This window comes from Coregonus clupeaformis, chromosome 15 (genome assembly GCF_020615455.1).
Source record: "Coregonus clupeaformis isolate EN_2021a chromosome 15, ASM2061545v1, whole genome shotgun sequence".
In the NCBI taxonomy this organism is placed as follows: Eukaryota; Metazoa; Chordata; class Actinopteri; order Salmoniformes; family Salmonidae; genus Coregonus; species Coregonus clupeaformis.
In genome coordinates, this window is record NC_059206.1 from 10,413,580 (window position 1) to 10,423,755 (window position 10,176).

The following is a 10,176-nucleotide window of genomic DNA, read 5'->3' on the forward strand; positions in this document are numbered from 1 at the left end:
ACTAGCTGGTTGACCTAACAGTTCACCTTTCTGAAGACCAGCTGGTTGACCAGACAGTTCACCTTTCTGAAGACCAGCTGGTTGACCAGACAGTTCACCTTTCTATAGACCAGCTGGTTGACCTAACAGTTCACCTTTCTGAAGACCAGCTGGTTGACCTAACAGTTCACCTTTCTGAAGACCAGCTGGTTGACCTAACGGTTAACCTTTCTGAAGACCAGCTGGTTGACCTAACAGTTCACCTTTCTGAATACCAGCTGGTTGACCAGACAGTTCACCTTTCTGAAGACCAGGTTGGTTTCTGGTCAAAGTTAACCTTTCTGAAGACCAGCTGGTTGACCTAACAGTTAACCTTTCTGAAGACCAGCTGGTTGACCAGACAGTTCACCTTTCTGAAGACCAGCTGGTTGACCTAACAGTTCACCTTTCTGAAGACCAGCTGGTTGACCTAACAGTTCACCTTTCTGAAGACCAGCTGGTTGACCAGACAGTTCACCTTTCTGAAGTCCAGCTGGTTGATCTAATGGTTAACCTTTCTGAAGACCAGCTGGTTCACCAGACAGTATAGCCACAGTTCACCTTTCTGAAGACCAGCTGGTTGACCTAACAGTTCACCTTTCTGAAGACCAGCTGGTTGACCTAACGGTTCACCTTTCTGAAGACCAGCTGGTTGACCAGACAGTTCACCTTTCTGAAGACCATCTGGTTGACCTAACAGTTCACCTTTCTGAAGACCAGCTGGTTGACCTAACAGTTCACCTTTCTGAAGACTAGCTGGTTGACCTAACAGTTTACCTTTCTGAAGACCAGCTGGTTGACCTAACAGTTCACCTTTCTGAAGACCATCTGGTTGACCAGACAGTTCACCTTTCTGAAGACCATCTGGTTGACCTAACAGTTCACCTTTCTGAAGACCAGCTGGTTGACCAGACAGTTCACCTTTCTGAAGACCAGCTGGTTGACCTAACAGTTCACCTTTCTGAAGACCAGCTGATTGACCTAACAGTTCACCTTTCTGAAGACCAGCTGGTTGACCAGACAGTTCACCTTTCTGAAGACTAGCTGGTTGACCTAACAGTTCACCTTTCTGAAGACCAGCTGGTTGACCAGACAGTTCACCTTTCTGAAGACCAGCTGGTTGACCAGACAGTTCACCTTTCTATAGACCAGCTGGTTGACCTAACAGTTCACCTTTCTGAAGACCAGCTGGTTGACCTAACAGTTCACCTTTCTGAAGACCAGCTGGTTGACCTAACGGTTCACCTATCTGAAGACCAGCTGGTTGACCAGACAGTTCACCTTTCTGAAGACCAGCTGGTTGACCAGACAGTTCACCTATCTGAAGACCAGCTGGTTGACCAGACAGTTCACCTTTCTGAAGACCAGCTGGTTGACCAGACAGTTCTCCTTTCTGAAGACCAGCTGGTTGACCTAACAGTTCACCTTTCTGAAGACTAGCTGGTTGACCAGACAGTTCACCTTTCTGAAGACCAGCTGGTTGACCAGACAGTTCACCTTTCTGAAGACCAGCTTGTTGACCAGACAGTTCACCTTTCTGAAGACCAGCTCGTTGACCAGACAGTTCACCTTTCTGAAGACTAGCTTGTTGACCTAACAGTTCACCTTTCTGAAGACCAGCTGGTTGACCTAACAGTTCACCTTTCTGAAGACCAGCTGGTTGACCTAACGGTTCACCTCTCTGAAGACCAGCTGGTTGACCTAACAGTTCACCTTTCTGAAGACCAGCTGGTTGACCTAACAGTTCACCTTTCTGAAGACCAGCTGGTTGACCTAACAGTTAACCTTTCTGAAGACCAGCTGGTTGACCTAACAGTTCACCTTTCTGAATACCAGCTGGTTGACCAGACAGTTCACCTTTCTGAAGACCAGCTGGTTGACCTAACAGTTAACCTTTCTGAAGACCAGCTGGTTGACCTAACAGTTAACCTTTCTGAAGACCAGCTGGTTGACCAGACAGTTTCACCTTTCTGAAGACCAGCTGGGTTGACCTCAACAGTTAACCTTTCTGAAGACCAGCTGGTTGACCTAACGTTAACCTTTCTGAAGACCAGCTGGTTGACCCCTAACGGTTAACATTTCTGAAGACCAGCTGGTTGACCTAACGGTTAACCTTTCTGAAGACCAGCTGGTTGACCTAACAGTTCACCTTTCTGAAGACCAGCTGGTTGACCTAACGGTTAACCTTTCTGAAGACCAGCTGGTTGACCTAACGGTTAACCTTTCTGAAGACCAGCTGGTTGACCTAACAGTTCACCTTTCTGAAGACCAGCTGGTTGACCAGACAGTTCACCTTTCTGAAGACCAGCTGGTTGACCTAACAGTTCACCTTTCTGAAGACCAGCTGGTTGACCAGACAGTTCACCTTTCTGAAGTCCAGCTGGTTGATCTAATGGTTAACCTTTCTGAAGACCAGCTGGTTCACCAGACAGTTCACCTTTCTGAAGACCAGCTGGTTGACCTAACAGTTCACCTTTCTGAAGACCAGCTGGTTGACCTAACAGTTCACCTTTCTGAAGACCAGCTGGTTGACCTAACGGTTCACCTTTCTGAAGACCAGCTGGTTGACCTAACAGTTGACCTTTCTGAAGACCAGCTGGTTGACCAGACAGTTCACCTTTCTGAAGACCAGCTGGTTGACCAGACAGTTCACCTTTCCGAAGACCAGCTGGTTGACCTAACAGTTCACCTTTCTGAAGACCAGCTGGTTGACCAGACAGTTCACCTTTCTGAAGACCAGCTGCTGACCAGACAGTTCACCTTTCTGAAGACCAGCTGGTTGACCAGACAGTTCACCTTTCTGAAAACCAGCTGGTTAACCAGACAGTTCACCTTTCTGCCATCATCCCTCTATTATAATGTTAATAATGTACAGTATGAGTCTGTGTTATTTTACTAGAGCGTAGATCTAATAAAGTGTGTGAAATAAATAAATATATATATATAGAGAGAAAATGTTTTTCAAGGAACCAGACTTTGGTCAAGTTCAGGGCAAGGCTAATGGGATAACCAGCCGTCTCATGGTTTATGCACGAGTGCCCAGAAACACCTGCAATACCATGGATTATAAAAGCACAAGTTATTTTCCATATATTCCTGTTTTTAGATTACACACAGGGATAATATTTTCCAAAGCAAATAAGCAGAGCTGACCAAACAGGAAGCCCTGACTGTGGAAGTAACGCCTGCTGGAACAATAAGAAAAATAAAAGTTTCTTCCGTTTTTTTTATTTGTTCAGGTAGAATGCATCAAACCTGTAAACATGTAGCCGGGGCGCAGGGTCATCTAGTCTGTATTGGCTGCTTCCCAAATGGCACCCTATTCCCAAAATGCACCCTATTCCCTGCATCCTGTAGTGCACGGTCTGTATGGGGTTTCCTAATTGCGAGGGGAGGTCATACATTTGGAGCAGGCTGCAGAGCTGCAGTGGATGGCTTAATGGGCTGCACCTGCAATCTGGCTGATGGTATGTGTGTGTGTGTGTGTGTGTGTGTGTGTGTGTGTGTGTGTGTGTGTGTGTGTGTGTGTGTGTGTGTGTGTGTGTGTGTGTGTGTGTGTGTGTGTGTGTGTGTGTGTGTGTGTGTGTGTGTGTGTGTGTGTGTGTGTGTGTGTGTGTGTGTGTGTGTGTGTGTGTGTGTGGTTGTGTGTTTTGTGTGTGTGTGTGTGTGTGTGTGTGTGTGTGTGAGTGTGTGTTGTGTGAATGTGTGTGTGTGAATGTGTGTGTGCGTGTGTGTGTGTGCGTGTGCGTGCGTGCGTGTGGATGTTTTTCCAGAGCGAAGGACCATCTGTGGGAAGGCTGAAGGTTGGAGAGAGGAAAGAGAGAGGGGGTGAAGGGGAGGAAGGAAACCCCCGAGTCCCCTCCTATCTGGCCCAGAACAAGGACCATTACAGGACAGACAGAAATAGCATTGACTCTCAGAGAGGCCTGACTGACTGATGCAGGTAAACACATGTTTAACGCTGGTTTACAGTGGTGTAAAGTACTTAAGTAAAAAAAAAAACTACTTACATTTAACATTTTAGTCATTTAGCAGACGCTCTTATCCAGAGCGACTTACAGTTAGGTAGTGAGTGCATACATTTTTTCTTTTTTCATACTGGCCCCCCGTGGGAATCGAACCCACAACCCTGGCGTTGCAAACGCCATGCTCTACCAACTGAGCTACACGTGGCCAAAAAACTACTTAAGTAGTTTTTTTGGGGTATCTGTACTTTACTTTACTATATAAACTTTTACTTTTACTTCACTACATTCCTAAAGAAAATAATCTACTTTTTACTCCATGCATTTTCCCTGACACCCAAAAGTACTCGTTACATTTTGACAGGAAAATGGTCCAATTCACACACCTATCAAGAGAACATCCCTAGTCATCTCTACTGCCTCTGATCTGACAGACTCACTAAACACAAATGCTTCGTTTGTAAATTACATCTGAGTGTTGGAGTGAGCCCCTGGCTATCCGTCAATAAAAAAAACTAAAAAATTGTGCCGTCTGGTTTGCTTAATATAAGGAATTTGAAATGGTTTATACTTTTACTTTTACTTTTGATACTTAAGTACATCTTGGCAATTCCATTTACATTTGATACTTAAGTATATTTAAAACCAAATACTTTTAGACTTTTACTCAAGTCATATTTTACTTTACATTTTCTATTAAGGTATCTTTACTTTTACTCAAGTATGACAATTGAGTACTTTTTCCACCACTGCTGGTTTATACTTGTCTGTGTACAATTACAATGCGGCAACTGTTACCGGTCAAAACTACATTTAATTAATACTCCGGTAGAATGTTTGTAGACTGTCGCTGTGACTGTTGCTTTCCTTGTCTCAGAAAAATGAAGAAAGTTCAAGTTTGGCCGCAATGAGAAAGTGCAGAAGTTCTTAAAATTCTCAGAATGAATGCCCTGCTTTTATTTCATCACACTTAGCTAGTTGTCAACAGGTCACGTCAGTCTCTCTCCTACTCAAACACCTGAGAGAGCAGAGCCTTGCAGAAGCTGACAACACTCTGCTTTAAATGGGCCATTGAAATAGGTGTCAACGGAGCAAACACATTGAATAAGTGTCAGCGGAGCAGACTCCTGTGTGCCGCTGGATCTCCTCTCTGACAGGGCGCTAAGTGGATTGTTTTAATCCAATCCACGGAGAGAGAAGTGATGGATGGGAATGTAGTGGCTAGACTAGGCAACAGTTGTAGCTTCTGCTTCAAGGAGTCACTCACAGTCAGCAATGTTGATGTGCTGTGATGTTTGGGAGACAGTCACCCACAGGTGTCCATGGATACATGACGAGCTGGTGTCAAAGCAGTACCTAGTAACCTGTCTGTACGCACAGCTATTATCAGTGTTGCATAATACAGTATCTCTCTATATACAGTATACAGTATATCTATGAACCCTATATAATGTCACACTGATGATTCAAAGAGAACTGGGCTGTGGCATTACCGACCGTCCCTACACCAGAGAACACCAGAACCGTCTCTACACCAGAGAAAACCAGATCCACACCTGGACTGAGGATTTACCGACCGCCCCTACACCAGAGAACACCAGAACCGTCTCTACACCAGAGAACACCAGAACCGTCTCTACACCAGAGAACACCAGAACCGTCTCTACACCAGAGAACACCAGAACCGTCTCTACACCAGAGAACACCAGAACCAGAGAACACCAGAACCGTCTCTACACCAGAGAACACCAGAACCGTCTCTACACGAGAGAACACCAGAACCGTCTCTACACCAGAGAACACCAGAACCAGAGAACACCAGAACCGTCTCTACACCAGAGAACACCAGAACCGTCTCTACACGAGAGAACACCAGAACCGTCTCTACACCAGAGAACACCAGAACCGTCCCTACACCAGAGAACACCAGAACCGTCCCTTACCAGAGAACACCAGAACCGTCTCTACACCAGAGAACACCAGAACCGTCTCTACACCAGAGAACACCAGAACCATCTCTATACCAGAGAACACCAGAACCATCTCTACACCAGAGAACACCAGAACCACACCTGGACAAAGGCATTACCGACCGTCTCTACACCAGAGAATACCAGATCCACACCTGGACTGAGGATTTACCGACCGTCCCTACACCAGAGAACACCAGAACCGTCTCTACACCAGAGAACACCAGAACCAGAGAACACCAGAACCGTCTCTACACCAGAGAACACCAGAACCGTCTCTACACCAGAGAACACCAGAACCGTCTCTACACCAGAGAACACCAGAACCGTCTCTACACGAGAGAACACCAGAACCGTCTCTACACCAGAGAACACCAGAACCGTCTCTACACCAGAGAACACCAGAACCAGAGAACACCAGAACCGTCCCTACACCAGAGAACACCAGAACCGTCTCTACACCAGAGAACACCAGAACCATCTCTACACCAGAGAACACCAGAACCATCTCTACACCAGAGAACACCAGAACCACACCTGGACTGGGGCATTACCGACCGTCTCTACACGGTGAACACATACTGCCTGTGATTAATGTTGGGAACAGTGCAAGAATGTGTTAGGATATTAATTTATAACGCTGTGGTTCATTGATGGAAATATTTTGTTGGAGGTTGAAGAGAGAGAGAGAGAGAGAGAGAGAGAGAGAGAGAGAGAGAGAGAGAGAGAGAGAGAGAGAGAGAGAGAGAGAGAGAGAGAGAGAGAGAGAGAGAGAGAGAGAGAGAGAGAGAGAGAGAGAGAGAGAGAGAGAGAGAGAGAGAGAGAGAGAGAGAGAGAGAGAGAGAGAGAGAGAGAGAGAGAGAGAGAGAGAGAATATTGTATTTTTCTCGTGTCTAATCTATTTGTATTTCCACTTCCTCGGTGGAGAGGCTGGGATTGGCTGTTTCCTGTGTGTATCCGTGGTGACTGGAGCGTTGGTGTCTGAAAGAGTCAGTCCCCTCATCCATCTCAAACCCAGAGCAGAGCTGGCCAACCAGCCACATCCAACCACAGCCAACTACAGCTCAGTAGAGGGAGGGATATGGAAAAAAAAACAGCTGTAAAAATATGAGGTGCTGCCTCGGTCGCTCTGCGTAATTGTCAACAGTGATTAGGGGACAGACGCTTCCGCTGAACACTGGAGGAGCAGGATGCTGTTGTAGTAGTGGTAGTAGTGTAGTGTAGTCTACCTGATTCCCTGTGTGGGTTAGTGGTTGTAGTGTAGTGTAGTCTACCTGATTCCCTGTGTGGGTTAGTGGTTGTAGTGTAGGCTAGTGTCCCTGATTCCCTGTGTGGGATAGTGGTAGTAGTGTATTGTAGTCTACCTGATTCCCTGTGTGGGTTAGTGGTAGTAGTGTAGGCTAGTCTTCCTGATTCCCTGTGTGGGTTAGTGGTAATAGTGTAGTGTAGTCTACCTGATTCCCTGTGTGGGTTAGTGGTAGTAGTGTAGTCTACCTGATTCCCTATTCTACCTGTTGTTGTAGACATTACTTCCTGTTGTTGTAGACATTACTTCCTGTTGTTGTAGACATTACTTCCTGGTGTTGTAGACATTACTATCTGTTGTTGTAGACATTACTACCTGTTTTTGTAGACATTACCATCTGTTCTTGTAGACATGACTTCATGTTGTTGTAGACATTACTTCCTGTTGTTGTAGACATTACTTCCTGTTGTTGTAGACATTACTACCTGTTGTTGTAGACATTACTACCTGTTGTTGTAGACATTACTTCCTGTTGTTGTAGACATTACTACCTGTTGTTGTAGACATTACTACCTGTTGTTGTAGACATTACTACCTGTTGTTGTAGACATTACTTCCTGTTGTTGTAGACATTACTTCATGTTGTTGTAGACATTACTTCCTGTTGTTGTAGACATTACTTCCTGTTGTTGTAGATATTATTAAAATATCTGAGTAAAAGGCTCCGCTTGAGTTTTCATTAGGAACTTATCTTCTTTCCACAACATTATGAGATAGATAGTGGAACTGAAGGTTCTATAGAATAGATAGAAGATACTGTGCTTTGTGCTAAAAGTTTTCCCGACCGTTCTCAGTACTTCACTAATTTACACAACCACTGGATAGTTGTTTTATTAGCCTACTAACTCATTTATTTCTCATAACATTATTTAAAAATGCAAATAGATGCAATTATACATGGTTGTTTATCAGCGTTGTTGCTGCCACCAGTATGTTGGCATCGTCGCCTTGCTAAAGAGAAGCCCTTCAAAGTGTTCGCTGTCGGGTCTCTCCTGCTAGATAACACGTTTTCCCTTGCAGATGTAATTCCTCAACTATTTGCAGGAAAATAACTTATGTCGTCCAGTTCACTCAGTACCAAATCGTTATTAATGCGTGCAAAAATAGTTTACTCTGTTAATTAATTGACTGATTGTTATCTGGAGTGTGAGGAGCTATTTCGGGAATAGGAATAGCAGCAGCACAGGTTTGGAATCCCACCTATATTCTAGTCACTTTCAAGCACAACAATATACTCCTCTCCCAGTTGGTGTGCATCTCACACTGGGGAAATGACCTGGTTAAAAAACAGGTTAAACAAAAGAACAATTCAGCAGTGTATAACACTATTTTCTCAACTAAAAACACAAAGGTGTACAAGGTGTCCGAAATGGAAATGACTATATCTTTATATAGTGATATGTCAGACTGTTTCAGGCTTCACTATGTCTTTATATAGTGATATTTCAGACTGTTTCAGGCTTCACTATGTCTTTATATAGTGATACAGTGCATTTTGTTATGTTACAGCCTTATTCTAAAATGGAATAGACAAATGTTTATCATCAATCTACCCATAATACCCCATAATGACAAACCAAAAACAGGTTTTTAGAAATTGTAGCGAATTTATAAAAAAATTAAAACTGAAATATCACATTTACATAAGTATTCAGACCCTTTACTCAGTACATTGTTGAAGCACCTTTGGCAGGGATTACAGCCTCGAGTCTTCTTGGGTATGACGCTACAAGCTTCGCACACCTGTATTTGGGGAGTTTATCACATTATTCTCTGCAGATCCTCTCAAGCTCTGTCAGGTTGGATGGGGAGCGTCGCTGCACATCTATTTTCAGGTCTCTCCAGAGATGTTAGATCGGGTTCAAGTCCGGTTTTCGCTGATTAGCTGTTCAGGAGTCTTATGGCTTGGGGGTTAGAAGCTGTTAAGAAGCCTTTTGGACCTAGATTTGGCGCTCCAGTACCGCTTGCCATGCGGTGGCAGAGAGAACAGTCTATGACTAGGGTGGCTGGAGTCTTTGAACATTTTTAGGGCCTTCCTCTGACACTGCCTGGTGTAGAGGTCCTGGATGGCAGGAAGCTTTGCCCCAGTGATGTACTGGGCCGTACGCACTACCCTCTGTAGTGCCTTGCGGTAGGAGGCCGAGCAGTTGCCATACCAGGCAGTGATGCAACCAGTCAGGATGCTCTCGATGGTGCAGCTGTAGAACGTTTTGAGGATCTGAGGACCCATGCCAAATGTTTTCAGTCTCCTGAGGGGGAATAGGCTTTGTCGCACCCTCTTCAGAACTGTCTTGGTGTGTTTGGACCATGATAGTTTGTTGGTGATGTGGACACCAAGGAACTTGAAGCTCTCAACGTGTTCCACTACAGCCCCGTCAATAGGAATAGGGGCATGCTCAGTCCTCTTTTCTTTTCTTCCTGTAGTCCACAATAATCTCCTTTGTCTTGATCACGTTGAGGGAGATGTTGTTATCCTGGCACCACACGTCCAGGTCTCTGACCTCCTCCCTATAGGCTGTGTCATCGTTGTCGGTGATCAGGCCTACCACTTTTGTGTCGTCGGCAAACTTAATGATGGTGTTGGAGTTCTGCCAGGGAGTACAGGAGGGGACTGAGCACGCACCCCTGAGGGGCCCCCGTGTTGAGGATCAGCGTAGCAGATGTGTTGTTACCTACCCTTACCACCTGGCGGCGGCCCGTCAGGAAGTCCAGGATCCAGTTGCAGAGGGGAGGTGTTTAGTCCCAGGGTCCTTAGCTTAGTGATGAGCTCTGAGGGCACTATGGTGTTGAACGCTGAGTTGTAGTCAATGAATAGCATTCTCACGTAGGTGTTCCTCTTGTCCAGGTGGGAAAGGGCAGTGTGGAGTGCAATGGAGATTGCATCATCTGTGGATCTGTTGGGGCGGTATGCAAATTA